At 45.4% G+C, this 14,528-nt stretch overlaps 1 protein-coding gene across 16 annotated transcripts in view; it reads left to right on the forward strand.

The window, feature by feature from the left end:
• Nucleotides 1–3,736: 3,736 nt before the first annotated feature.
• OBSCN (obscurin, cytoskeletal calmodulin and titin-interacting RhoGEF) overlaps nucleotides 3,737–14,528 on the forward strand; it is a 511,999-nt gene continuing 501,207 nt past the window's right edge. For all 16 annotated transcript variants that reach the window (XM_068235137.1, XM_068235143.1, XM_068235140.1 and 13 more), the window contains exon 1: nucleotides 3,737–4,028. The gene's annotated coding sequence lies outside the window, so the exon portion shown is untranslated. The remainder of the gene's footprint in view (nucleotides 4,029–14,528) is intronic.

The raw sequence follows: 14,528 nt of genomic DNA on the forward strand, positions 1-14,528 counted from the left end.
ATGATTAAAACCTATGTATTTTATTTGCCCGTTTGTCTCGGTTATGACACCATTTAATTTTGTCCCTATCACAATGTATGGCGCCAATATTTTATTTGGAAAGAAAGATGCATTGTTTCCGTTTTGCGTCCGTCACTATTTACAAGCTTATAATTTAAAAAATGTTCGTAGTATACCCCCTTCAAATGCATATTTAAAAAGTTCAGACCCTTAGGTAACTATTTATGTCTTTTTTTTTTTTTTATTGTAATTTTTTTTCCATTAAAAATTTTATTTGGGTAATATTTTGGTGTGGGAAATAAACAGTTAATTTTTAATGTTATTATATGTGTAAATTGTAATGTAAAAAATATGTAGATGTAGTTTTACTATTTGGCCTTGAGTTTTGAGTTGAGTTGAGCCTTGAGTTTTTTTTTTCTCCTTGTGCTTTACGCTAAGCGGAAGCACAAGGGGGACGTGGAAAATTTTACGTGCAGAAAGACTGAAGCCTCTTGTAAGAGCGCTTCGGTTTTTCTGCTGGGAACACGGATTGGTGATCGGGAACCATGTTCCCATTCACTGATCCCAGGGCTACTGCGGGACAGCACGGGGGCATGGGGGCGCGCCCGCATTCGCGCCGAAGTGCGGCACCACAGCAGAGCAGCCGCCCGGACGTGAAACTCACGTCAGAAATGGTTAAAATCGCCCACAAAACGCTTGTGCAATGAATCTCTATGAGAAGGTTCATATCAGCGTGGTTCATGCGCTGTGCATTCAGTAAAGCGGTGCTTCAGTCTGTACCATTTTTGGGGCGATATTGCCTCAACGGAAGGTAAAGGATAAACGCAAACGCTCACAAAATTGCTTTGTGCAGCGATTGCGTTTGCGTTTTTTAAGAATAAATACTTTGTATTTATCCTATTCCGGGTCAAAGAGTTCACTTCCTGACTTGCGTCAGGGAGTGAATTAAAAAAACGCCCGGGAAAAGCTCCTAGAAAAGCGCTTTTCACAAAAACTGGACACCCACCCAAGCGCCGGGAATTGAAAAAAAAATTGCAAAAAAAAAAAAAAAGCCCAACGCGCACGCTAACGCGAGCAGAACGCAATGTGAACAAGCCATGAGCGTTTGCCGTTTTTTTTAAACGCTGGCGATTTTTTTAATTGCCCTAAAAGCGCTTGTGCAATTCTTTCCTATGAGAGTGTTCACATGTGAGCGTTTCGGTTTTAGTAAAATATCAAACGCGCTACATGAACCACTTGCTGAGCTCTTTGGCTCAATGGAAGGTATAGGGAAATCGCTAAGCTCTTGAAAAAGCGCTTTGTATAGCGATTTCCCCTGCGCTTCTAAGAATAAATACATTGTATTTATTCTTTTCCAGGTCAAAGAATTCACTTCCCAGCAAAACCAGTTAGAAAAGCGCTTACAAAAGCACTTTTGTAAGCTCAAAGCACAGGGAAAAACGCTTTAAAAACTCCCAATAAATCGCTCAGCGCTTGCGATATCGCTGGCGATTTATAATGTGAACAGGGCCTCAGACAGCATTTTTCCTGCTGTACTCCTATTTTTTATTATACCGACAAGTAAAGTCCAAGCTGCATAAAATTAACATCAATTTTGAATCCGTTTGAGGGTCCATTCACACTTGCTGATCGCAAAACACTAGCGATTTTGCTAGCGTTTTGCTCTGGCGTTTTTTAGCGATTTAACGCCCAAAAAAATCACGATTCACAACTGGCGATTTTTTTGCGATCGCGTTTTGCGCTTCTATAGCACTAAAACGCAATAGCCAGAAAATCGCCGGAAAATGGTGCAGGCTACACGTTTGCATTTAGCGTTTTTGGGCGATTTGCGGCGATTAGCGCAAATCGCCCAAATAAGAAAGGGCCCATAGACTTTTATTAACCTAGCGCTTTGAGCGTTTTGCCAAAATCGCCAGCAAAACGCTCAAGTGTTAATGGGCCCTAAAATCATCATCATCTTATTAACCATTTTTAATGACTACTAAATAATATTGTGAAATTAGGGAAATATATCATTTTTTTTATTAACTTTCTTATTTTACTGAATAGTTTCATTAGTTTTCATTTGTTCTCTGCTCTGTATCCTCCCTTCTATCACCTTCCAAATGGCTGTTTGTTAAGGTACATATACACATGCAATTTTGATTGGCCAACCACTGGCTAATTTTACCACCTCTATGTAGGATGTGGGCCAATAGACTTTGAAAAAAACAGACTAAGGGCTGGTGCACACCGAGCGGCTTTTTGGGCGTTTTCAGATCCGCTTGCGGCTGCGGATCTGCTTGGTCAATGTATCTCAATGGGGTGGTGCACACCAGAGCGGCAGGCGTTTTGCAGAAACGAAAAATGCCTGGGTGAGGCATTTTTTGGATTTCGGATGCGTTTCTGCCTCAATGTTAAGTATAGGAAAAACGCAAACCGCTCTGAAAAACGCCTGTTCAGAGCGGTTTTGCAGGCGTTTTTGTTACAGAAGCTGTTCAGTAACAGCTTTACTGTAACAATACATGAAATCTACTATACTGAAAACCGCAGCAGCAATCCGCAAAACGCTAGCAAAACGCCTCATAAAAATAAAAAAAAGCGTTTAAAAATCTGCTAGCGTTTTGCGGATCTGCTAGCGGGTTTTGGTGTGCACCAGCCCTAAGGCCCCATTCACAGTTGCAAAACGCTAGCACTTTTGCTAGCGTTTTGCTCTGGCGATTTTTGGCCATTATCGGAAAAAAATCCCCATTTACACTTGGCGATTTTTAGCGATCGCGATTAGCGTTTCTATAACACTAAACGCGATGGCCGGGAAATCGCCTGAAAATGGTGCAGGATACAAATTTGCGCTTTGCGATTTGCGTTAATCGCCGGCGATTAACGCAAATCGCCCAAGTGAGCACGGGACCATAGGGTAAAATGCGCTAGCGCTTGAGCGTTTTGCTGAAATCTCTGGCAAAACGCTCAGATGTGAACGGGGCCTAAGGAGTAGATTGTGTAGGTAAGCTCTCAAAATATATAGAAGTAGTAATTCAAGTGGGAATTGTTCAATCAAAATTGGATGTGTGTACCAAGCTTTAGTTACTGACAGGTCCAGGCTGGAGACACCGATTATCTCACTTGTTTTACCGCATGCGCCAATCTTTGTGCATTTTTATTTATGGGGTATTTATCTTGCTAGTTGGTCATTCACCTCACTAGTAAGTCATTTCAGTTTTCCATGCGGTAGCAGCCTTTGTGAATTGACATTAGACAAAGTGTTCAGTAAAATCATCTGTTTTCTGCTTTACCGAATCTGCTAAGACCTCGTGAATCGAAGCCAATGTTATTTTTAGAATTTGTAAAAATTCTGGTTTTCGCTAAACTTTTGACAAATTCGGTATTGCACATTTTTAGTCTAAATTCTTTGTCATTTTTTTTCAGCAGTATTTTCATTGTAAAATCGGATCATTTCATTGTATCGTGTGTGGCCACCGGTGTGAGAATTGACACTTTGGCCACTTGCAGTGTACAATCCACCTGCCTTGTCTTATGTCAGAGATCTGTGATTATTTCTGCTTGTAAATACAGTCAGTATCGGTGAGCCCCCCTCCCCCCCTCGCCAGCCCCCCCCCTCGCCAGCCCCCTATCACATGAAATGCAGGCTCCACAGTAAGTGACACCTGCTTCTATTTTGGATCTGGAAGGCAGCAAAGGCTGTGGAAGACACCAGACACCCTCCCACCCATGGCAGGGGCTCCCAGCATACCCTTCATCTGACTTTTCTCTCTCCCTGCTGCTGTGCGAGAGGACAAGCTGAGATTCTGGGAGGGGGGGATCAGCCTGAACTGCACAAAACTCAACACAAAAAAACCCAGAAAACTTTTTGGCCCATTTCCTCAAATCTGGATATAAGTGAGGAGAACCAAACCAAATTTCAGGATCTACAAAAACTTTTCCAAGAAGGCCCATAAGAAGATCAAGGACCCATGAGAGGCTGGGGGATATCTGCTACCACCGCCAACCATCTCTGAATCCACGCACAGGTCTAACAGAGGAAGGAAGAGGTAACCAGACTCTCTAAAAAACCCTTTTTTAATTAATTGATAGGGGCAAAGTTTTGACTGCTTCTGTAAGGAATTTACTTTTAACTTAGTACCCATAAGAAGGGGGGGTGTTGTCTGTTTTCCTAAATTATTTCATTTTCCAAGCATTAACCATAGATTTGGCGTTAATCTGCCCTTCAGAAAGATCGCCCTCTTTATAAAGCATCACGATGTCGTTAAGTTGACAAGTTTGGCTCTCTCTCCCACTAACGCCGTGATTTGATCTTACCCTGCTGAATAATGATGCTGTAACAGCTGCGGTATTTATAAACTGACGGTCATTCAACAAGTTTGACAGTAAATTCCCCACCCCCGGGGACGACTTGGTGGCTCTGCTTATGGCTTCTTTCATTATGGAGACATTTTCAGGGAAGGTTGCTCTTCCAAATTCTAAATAGATTTGCTTTTGAGTTGATGCACATTGTTCCAGTTATCTGAAGAATCCGATGACTCTGTTAGGGTTTGTATGTTTGCCCCGCCCCCTTGCAGTGTGTACAGGGCAGTTGGTAGCCCCACCCACTGAGCCTGTTGTTGCCTCCTTCTGATAGGCTGCATGAAGTCAGTTTTTAAAGGACAACTTTAGAAGAATATGGAGGCTGCCATATTTATTTTCTTTTCAACAATTCCGGTTGTCTGGCAGGCCTGCTGATCTATTTGGCTGCAGTAGTGTCTGAATCACACCAGAAACCAGCATGCAACTAATGTTGTCAGATCTGATAATGTCAGAAACACCTGATCTGCTGCATGCTTGTTCAGGGGCTATCGCTAAAAGTATTATAAGCAGAGGATTAGCAGTTTAGCCAGACAACTGGTATGGTATGTTTGTAAGGACCACTATAGTGAAAAAAGTAAGCACTTAAAATCTGACAGAACCGACAGGTTTTAAACTAGTTAATCTCCCCATGGGGGATTCTCAGTGTTTTCTTTGTTTTCCACAGCATTTCCTGAATGGCAGTTGCTAAGTCCAACTGCCCAAATAGTGTGCAAGTGAGTAGGGAGGCTGGCTGGTATCATACTATGTTGGCAGTTAGACTTGGCAACTGAGAATCCACTATGAGAATATAGACTAGTCCAAAACCTGTCAGTTCTGTCACAAACTGCTTACTTGGTTCGTTGTAGTGGTCCTTAAAAAGGAAATAATTACGGCAGCCTCCATATACCAATTGCTTAAGTTGTCCTTTAACCACTTAAGGACCACGGGCTTTACCCCCCCCTCCCCCCACCCTCCCTAGTGACCAGGCTATGTTTTGCAAATTAGGCCACTGCAGCTTTAATGCTAGGTACACATGTTACGTTTTTCTGTTCAATAGATGTGTTAAAATTGATAAATTCCGTCATGTCCGATATTCCTCTCGATCGTTTTACCGCTCGATTTCTCATACAAGTGAATGGAAAAAGATAAGTGCAGAAGATAAGAGAATTGAGTGGAGAATTGAGCGGAAAAAACGTATCGTGTGTACCCAGCATAAGGGCTCGCTGCTGCAGGACCGTACAACTCAGCACACAAGTGATTACCGCCCCCCCCCTTTTCTTCCCACCAACAGAGCTTTCTGTTGGTGGGCTCTGATCCCCGCCGGCATTTTGTTCATTTTTTCATTGTATTTATTTGTTGGGTTTTTTATGTAATCATTATTTTTCTTTTTTATATTCCCATCCCTCCCTCCCCCCGCCAGTCAATCATCGCGATCGACTGTCTTAGGCATCAGCCTATCACAGCCAATCGCTTCTCTGCCTCCCAGGGGGACAGCTATGTCACACAGCTGTCCCCAGTACAGCGCTGCCATAGATCGTAGCGCTGTAAAGTTTAAATAGACGGTGGTTTCGCCGTCTAACAGTCTCCTAGCAGCAATCGCCGCTGAGAAACTTCGTCATTCAAGCGGAGATGTGTGCGAGTCGGCGGAGTGATCGCCTGCAAAACCCCACCCCAGGACTTCACGCCAATTGGCATTGAGCAGTCCTGCGGCTGCCGCCGCGTCCACGCCAATTGGCGTGAATTGGCGTGAAGCGGTCGTAAAGAAGTTAAGGGCTAGTTCACAGTGGTCAGTTGGGTTGCAGTATAATTCTGCATGTCAGCTCTGCCCATACAATTTTATGGGTCTGATCACAGTACTGTGTTGTAACTGATCACGTTATTCTAACTCGCTGCGTGCAAGCTTTGTATTATAGCCTCAATTCACTAAGCTTATCTCCTGTCTTTAATAAATCTTCTAGAGTTGTTACCATGGCGATAAGGCATGTAGTATTCAGGAAATATTTTACCTCAGGCAAACCTAAAGTTAACTCTTCTGTCTTTAAGTTAACTCTCCAATCCTTAAAATAACTCCAGAGTTAAAGACAGGCTGTTTATTAACTGCATGTGAAAATAACTACAGAGGAGGTAACTTAACTACAGAGGAGGTAACTTAAGGAATGAAGAGGTAAGATAACTCTCTCACGTGTGGAGGTAAGTTTTCTCTTGCTTTATTATCTCTAGCATGATCTTAGTGAATTGAGGCCAATGTATGGCCTCAATTCACTAAGATCATGCTGGAGATAATAAGGCAAGAGAAAACTTACCTCCACATAAGAGAGAGTTATCTTATCTCTTCACTCCTTAAGTTACCTCCTCTGTAGTTAAGTTACCTCCTCTGTAGTTATTTTCACATGCAGTTAATAAACAGCCTGTCTTTAACTCTGGAGTTATTTTAAGGATTGGAGAGTTAACTTAAAGACAGAAGAGTTAACTTTAGGTTTGCCTGAGGTAAAATATTTCCTGAATACTACATGCCTTATCACCATGGTAACAACTCTAGAAGAGTTATTAAAGACAGGAGAAAAGCTTAGTGAATTGAGGCCAATTATTGTCTTGCCACTTAAAGAGAAACTCCGACCAAGAATTGACCTTTATCCCAATCAGTAGCTGATACCCCCTTTTACATGAGAAATCTATTCCTTTTCACAAACGGATAATCAGGGGGCGGTGTATGACTGATATTGTGGTAAAACCCCTCCCACAAAGAAATTCTGAGTACGCACTGTTGGCAGTTTCCTGTCTGTGAACCCTGTTGCATTGTGGGAAATAGCTGTTTACAATGGGCAAACACTGACTAAATCATTTATGCATAATTATTGTAAAAATGAAGCACTTTTTTATTACATTATTTTCACTGGAGTTCCTCTTTAAGTCTGCTGCACACTTTCCATTATGATTGGCCAATCACTGAGCAGTTTTACCACTTCCATGCACTATGAGGGTCAACAGATATTGAATATAATGAGCAGATTGTGTAGGTAAACCCTCATACTACATTGAGGTTGTGAAATTGGTCTGTGATTGGACAATCATAATTGAAAGTGTGTACCAAGCTTTATTGTCCCTCAGAGCAACTCAGAATGTAAAGCTTGGTACACACTTTCAACTATAATTGGCCAATCACTGACCAATTTTTCCTCCATGTAGTATGAGGGTTTGCCTACAATATCTGCTCATAGTATTTAATATCCGTTGACCCTCATATTACATTGAGGTGGTAAAATTGCTCAGTGATTGGCCAATCATAATTGAAAATGTGTACTTGGCTTAAAGGAAACATCCGAGTAAAAAAAACAAAACAAAGATCCACTTACCTGGGGCTTCCTCCAGCCGTGGCAGCCGTCCTGTGTCCTCGCTGCAACTCCGGAGGCTCCTGGTCTTGTTCCGTGGCGCAGCCGACCTCGCCAGGTCGGGTTCCGGGTCGGCCTCTTCTGCGCTCCACGGCGCGGGTCACGTGGTCCGGCCGATGTCATCGGGACTGTACTGCACAGCAGCAAGTAGTTGTGAGAGGTCAACAGGCATTTCACTGCCTATCAACTGCCGGTGTGAAAGGGCCTTTAATGCATTGGCGTGCGTTAGTATGCGTTGGTACACGTTTTTCCATAGCAGTGCATTGTGAAAAAGCTTTCACTTAAACCGCATATAGTGGGAACTGAGCCATAGGAAAGCATGGGCATTACTTTGAAAATCCGTTTTCTTTCAATTATAACTGAGAGCAACTGATTGAAGCCTCTTTTCTACAAACTGTTTCTATGCAGTGAAATGTCTCTTAAACTCTCACAACCAGTGGCGTAGCTAAGGAGCTGTGGGCCCCGATGCAAGTTTTACAATGGGGCCCCCTAAGCACTCTCTACATAACAATTGATACGGCGCACCATAACCTGCCAATGGCAACTACAGTGTCAGAGGTGCAAGAAGGGGATGGGGAGCAGCTTGTTACTGATTACTATTATTCAAATCATCTATAGAAGTGATTATTATGAGCACAGGATCAATCGAGAGCTAATACTGTAGTTGAGGGTGGGCCCTTCGGGGCCCCGATGCGGTCGCAACCTCTGCAACCCCTATTGCTACGCCCCTGCTCACAACTGCTCACTGCTGCCTGGTAACTGCTTGTCGCTGCCTGGTAACTGCTCACTGCTGCCTGGTAACTGCTTGTCGCTGCCTGGTAACTGCTCACTGCTGCCTGGTAACTGCTTGCTGAGCACACAGCTCAACAGTTCCTGGAAAGGAGGCCTTAGGGCCCTTTTCCACCAGCGCGTTTGCGCTGGCTGAATCGCAAAGTCGCAAACCGCTAGCGATTTTACAATCGCTACGGTTTGCTTTTTAACATAGGAATCGCGGTAGGTCATTTCCACTACCGCGATTCGTTTTTTACAGCAACGCGAACGTGCGGCGGAGCGATATTTGCCGCGATTTTGCTATGCAGTGCATAGCATAGCAAAATCGCGGCCGCAAACGTCGGGAAATCGCCGGCTTTGCGATTCAGCAATCGCTAGTGTTCAGCGTGAATGCTAGCGATTGCAAGTGGAAAAGGGCCCTGAGGGCTCATTCCCAAGGGCAGTTGAACTTTGTGCTCAGCAAGCATTTGCCAGTCAGCAGTGAGCAGTTGCCAGTCAGCAGTGAGCAGATGCCAGGCAGCAGCGAGCAGTTGCCAGGCAGCGAGCAGTTGCCAGGCAGCAGCGAGCAGTTGCCAGGCAGCAGCGAGCAGTTGCCAGGCAGCAGCGAGCAGTTGCCAGGCAGCAGCGAGCAGTTGCCAGGCAGCTGTGAGCAGTTACCAGGCAGCTGTGAGCAGTTACCAGGCAGCTGTGAGCAGTTACCAGGCAGCAGCGAGCAGTTACCAGGCAGCAGCTGTGAGCAGTTGAGAGTGTTTGAGAGGCATTTCACTGCCTATCACTTCACCATGGAAAATAGGCCTAAATGGAAGAGGTAAGATTGGCCAATCTATTTTTATTGGATGTGTGTATGAGGCTTTGGGCCAGGGTGCTGGCCAGAAGGTATAATTAGATCTGTGTTTGGGGTTGGGCTCTTGTGCTGAGAATACAGGGGTTGTTGGTGGCCTCCTCCTAATACTTGCTAATTACCAAACTGTCATTACAGCCCTCTGCCTCTGACAGTTCCTGAGCCACAGGAAACCAACGTGCGTATTGCGAGCTCGCCAAAAGTGACCTCTGCGTAGGACTGGACTGAACTGCATGAATTGCTTTTTTGTCAACCAAGGTGGAACTGAATTTGATCTTGATTACGCGCCTGTGGCCGGGCACGTTCTGCGCATGTGTGTGACGCCACGAACCGTGCCCGGCCACAGGCGGCAATCATAGACACACATTGCTGGGCCAGGGCATGCGTACTAATGAATGCATCCGGCCCAGGGCATGCGTACTACTGTGGGTCATTGCGACCTGGAAGTAGTACAGGGCTCAGGCTGCCCATAGCTATTCGCTGGCGAAGTTTTCGCCAACATCACTATTGAAGATCATATGGATCAGTGTTTTACGGGGGATATAGTGGATTTGGTACATCTTGCTTTGATAGGTCACCTATGCTGTAAATATCTGCCTTGAGCCTGCTATCTATAGTGTTTTTGCTTATAGAAAGACCTACATATACTGTATGTTGGTCATCAAAAGCTAACAATATCCTGGAATGGTTAAAGTACACCCGTAACAAAAAAACAAAGAGGCAGGGGCGTAACTAGAAATCACTGGACCCTCGTGCAAAACTTTGGATGGGCCCCCCTCTCCATGCACACGGAATAGGGACGGTCTACAAATGTTTGTCTACAACACTTTTGTATGATTCGTTATCAGTGGCTGAGCAGATGAGGTCATTAGAACAATTGTGCAGAGAGCAGAAAGTTGTTTCTCTCCTTGCCCTTAGGCTGTATCCCTTGCAGGGTCTATTGTTACGCCCCTGCAAACAGGCCCTATGGGTTACTTACCTCGGGAGGGGGAAGTCTCTGGATCGTAATGAGGCTTCCCCCGGCTTCTGTAGCTTCGTGGATCCATCGCTGCATTGCTGGCTCCCCCGAAAATTCCCCCAACCGACGAGCTCTGTGCAGGCAATATTTACCTACGGCAATCTAGCGCAGGTGCAGTAGCGGCTTTCCGATGAGCTCCGGCGAAAATAGCCCAGCCCGATCGGCTCCGCTCTACTGCACAGGCAGGGGTCACCTGCGCAGTAGCTATTGCCGCCTGAGCCCAAATGGAAAGCCTCTACTGCGCCTGCGCTCGATTGCCGTAGGTAAATATTTAACTCCCTGCTGTTTGGGGGCTTCAAGCACCGCAATGGAGGGACGAAGGAAGACAGGGGAAGCTATATTCAGATCCAAATTCTTCCTTCGCCCAAGTTAAAGGATACCCGAAGTGACATGTGACATGATGAGATAGACTTGTGTATGTACAGTGCCTAGCACACAAATAACTAGGCTGTGTTCCTGTTTTTTCTTTCTCTGCCTGAAAGAGTTAAACATCAGGTATGTAAGTGGCTGACTCAGTCCTGACTCAGACAGGAAGTGACTACAGTGTGACCCTCACTGATAAGAAATTCCAACTATAAAACACTTTCCTAGCAGAAAATGGCTTCTGAGAGCAAGAAAGATATAAAAAGGGGAATTTCTTATCAGTGAGGGTCACACTGTAGTCACTTCCTGTCAGGACTGAGTCAGCCACTTACATACCTGATATTTAACTCTTTCAGACAGAGAAAGAAAAAAAGGAACTCTTTCAGACAGAGAAAGAAAAAAAGGAACACAGCCTAGTTATTAGTGTGCTAGGCACTGTACATACACATGTCTATCTCATCGTGTCAGATGTCACTTCATTTTTTAATAACAATAATGATATTAGCGTTTTCTGTACAGCTGATTCTTGTTGGTTGAATAGTGTATGGCCACCTGTAGGCCTCTTTCCCGTGGGAGGCTGAGGGCAGTGAAGTTGTCCAGAGCACTGGCCAGGCATGGAGCCCCCTGAATTGTACGCACACCTCTGGACACATTTGTGATTAGTAAGGGTGGCCATACACATAGCGATTTTTACTGTCGCTATCTGGCAGATTCGAATCATTCGATCACTCTGAATAAATCTCCCAGAAATTGTTGCCGCAAACAATGCCCAATAATATATCTTTGGCTGATATCGATCAAACCGGTAGATAGAGCGATATCTTCCATCTGGTGCTATCGGCGGCAGGTCGGGTCGAGCATCGGTAGTGGCATTCAATTTCAGGATGACTGACGTGCAAAGTGTTGGCAGCAGTGAAACATTTGCCTCATGCGGCAAACTTCTAGGGGCGGCACCCGCCCGGGGGGGCCGGCCGCCGAGCCGGAGGGGTAGCGGGCAGGTCGGGGGTATTGGGCCTAGCGGTGGGGAGGGGGGTCGGACCCCCCCCCCCCCCCCCCCTCTCCCTTGCCTGGGTCCCCCGATCTGCGCTCCCCTCCTGCTGTAATTAGGAAGCAGCCACTTGCAGATCGTAAGAGGCAACGGGCGGGGAGGACTCACCTTTTCCGCGTTCCAGCGAGCGCTCCACTGACGTCACTTCCTGCATCGCCACCCACTGTATTGTAAGTGGACGGCGATGCAGGAAGTGACGTCAGTGGAGCGCACGATGGAACGCGGAAAAGGTGAGTCCTCCCCGCCCGTGCCTCTTACGATCTGCAAGCGGCTGCTTCCTAAGGCCCTGAGGCCGCAAATGGAATACAGAGGTGTAACACAAGGAAATGGGCAGCTGCTGCTCAAGGAATCTGTATAGAACTGAAGGAGGCTGCTGTACATGGATGATACACATGGAAGAGGGGGCAGTGCAAGGAATAGGAAGGGCTGCTGTACATGAATGTTAGACATGGAAGAGGGGGCTGCACATGGATTGGGAGGGGCTGCTGTACATGCATGATACACATGGAAGAGAGGGCATCACATGGAATGGGAAGGGCTACAGTACATGGATGATACACATGGAAGAGGGGGTGCACATGGATTGGGAGGGGGCTGCTGTACATGAATGTTACACATAGAAGAGGGGGCAGCGCAAGGAATAGGAGGGGGTGCTGCACATGGAAGGTCGGCCTGAGGTGGAAAAAGTATGAATCCGGGGGGATGGGGGGGGGGGGGTAAGGTCGGGTTAGAGTCGAACGGATAGGTGGGGAGACCTAAGGGGAGGGGCAGCAGGTATCATGTGCCTCCACATATTTCCGATAAATTCCTTGCTGAGATCGATTTAAAAATTGTGTACGGTATCTGATGGTTGAACACACAGCACTTGGAGGCCGCAGTAAAAGGCAGTGTCAGCATTCTTGGTCGGGAGTCAGTTGAGAACAACTGACTGTCGTCAAAGGGTAATCTCACGTGTGGTGCGATAAGAGGCAATACTGTTGTTTTTTTTTTTCCCTGCCGTGGAAAATAATCGCACATTGCTGCCAGTGCACTGCGATTGGGAAGCATTATGCGCATTTTTGCGGGCGTATTCACGTTGTGATAAACACCCACGATTTTAGACAAATGTGACCCTAGCCTTAGGCTTTTGCTTGTTTTGCTTGACAAAGCCCAAAGAAACATATTGGGCCTGATTTACAAAGCGGCGCAAACTGTTTGCACGCCAGTGAAAAGCCCTTTATCACGCCTAAACTCAGTTTAGGCGTGATAAGAAGAAACTCGCGCGAAAAGTTTTGCGCGATAGTGCCCATTAAACCCTATGGGCGATGCGCGCGGAATCGCGCAATTGCACGCGCAAAAATTTGCGCACGGGACTTTGCGCGCGGTAACCAGTACAAAGCGGTGCTAACTCAGCGGTGCAAAGGTTATCACGCCTAAAGTCTTTTAGGCATGATAACTGAGTTATCACCGCTTTGTGAATCAGGCCCATTGGATTTAGGATGGATCTAGCCAGTACCAAGGACTCCTCCGGGGCCCCTGAGCCCTCTGCCCTGGAACCACTATGCTTCAGACTTTCTAGTGAAAACACAGGTGATCTATTTACAGCAGTCTATTTGGACAATAGGTTATTGATACCCTGGAGTATAAACTGCAGTGCTAATCATTCATTAATACAGGGAGTGCAGAATTATTAGGCAAATGAGTATTTTGACCACATCATCCTCTTTATGCATGTTGTCTTACTCCAAGCTGTATAGGCTCGAAATCCTACTACCAATTAATCATATTAGGTGATGTGCATCTCTGTAATGAGAAGGAGTGTGGTCTAATGACATCAACACCCTATATCAGGTGTGCATAATTATTAGGCAACTTCCTTTCCTTTGGCAAAATGGGTCAAAAAGGACAGTAGAGTCTGCGCTTATGGAGAAGAGAATTACATAAATATGTGGAGTGCACTGATAAATGACAATACTGTAAATCGTCTCCACATCAAATACACACAAAGTTCAATGCGCTCACGGTTCAAGAACAACTCAAGTCCAGTTCAATAAATCACCATCCAGTGTTTTTTAACCAAATGAGTGTCCCAGGATCTCTACCGGCTCCTTGTCCGCTTGACCAACACGTCATGTAAGGAATAGAAAAAGAAAAGGGCACATAGCGTAATCCAATAGGTTAAATATTGCCCGTCACCATACACGTGAATAAACACCACCTAGTGCAGGGACACACTCCCCCTAATGCGCCCGCACTCGCCCAGTCAGCCTCCTATCAATCCGGAGGTCTGGATATGTAACATAGGCAGGGGATGTGGCAAAATCACGTTTCCAGTTGTCAGCTCATCTAAAAACTTCAAAAGCGCCAAATAGTGTAAAACCTTTTTAATACGTTTAAAAGTAATAGAAATAGAATAAAGTAATAGAAATGCACTCACAAGCATCCAAACGCTTTATGACTCTTGGATGCTTGTGAGTGCATTTCTATTACTTTTAAACGTATTAAAAAGGTTTTACACTACATGGCGCTTTTGAAGTTTTTAGATGAGCAGACAACTGTAAACGTGATGCCTGGTACAGTTGGTTATTGGGTGATTGAGGTTCAAATTCAGAAAAGGGGTGGAGCCACATCCAATCAGATTAATTTTATTGCAAATTATTGATGCCTAAGACTGCAAAGCTCACATACTTGGTCATTAAGTAATTGTGTGTTAGGAAGAGCCAACACCAGCCAAATACATACCCGGGCAACGCCGGGCGTCCAGCTAGTTTAAAATATGTGGCGTTCATGGCTCTCTCT

The sequence above is a fragment of the Hyperolius riggenbachi genome, chromosome 5 (genome assembly GCF_040937935.1).
Source record: "Hyperolius riggenbachi isolate aHypRig1 chromosome 5, aHypRig1.pri, whole genome shotgun sequence".
Taxonomy (NCBI): Eukaryota; Metazoa; Chordata; class Amphibia; order Anura; family Hyperoliidae; genus Hyperolius; species Hyperolius riggenbachi.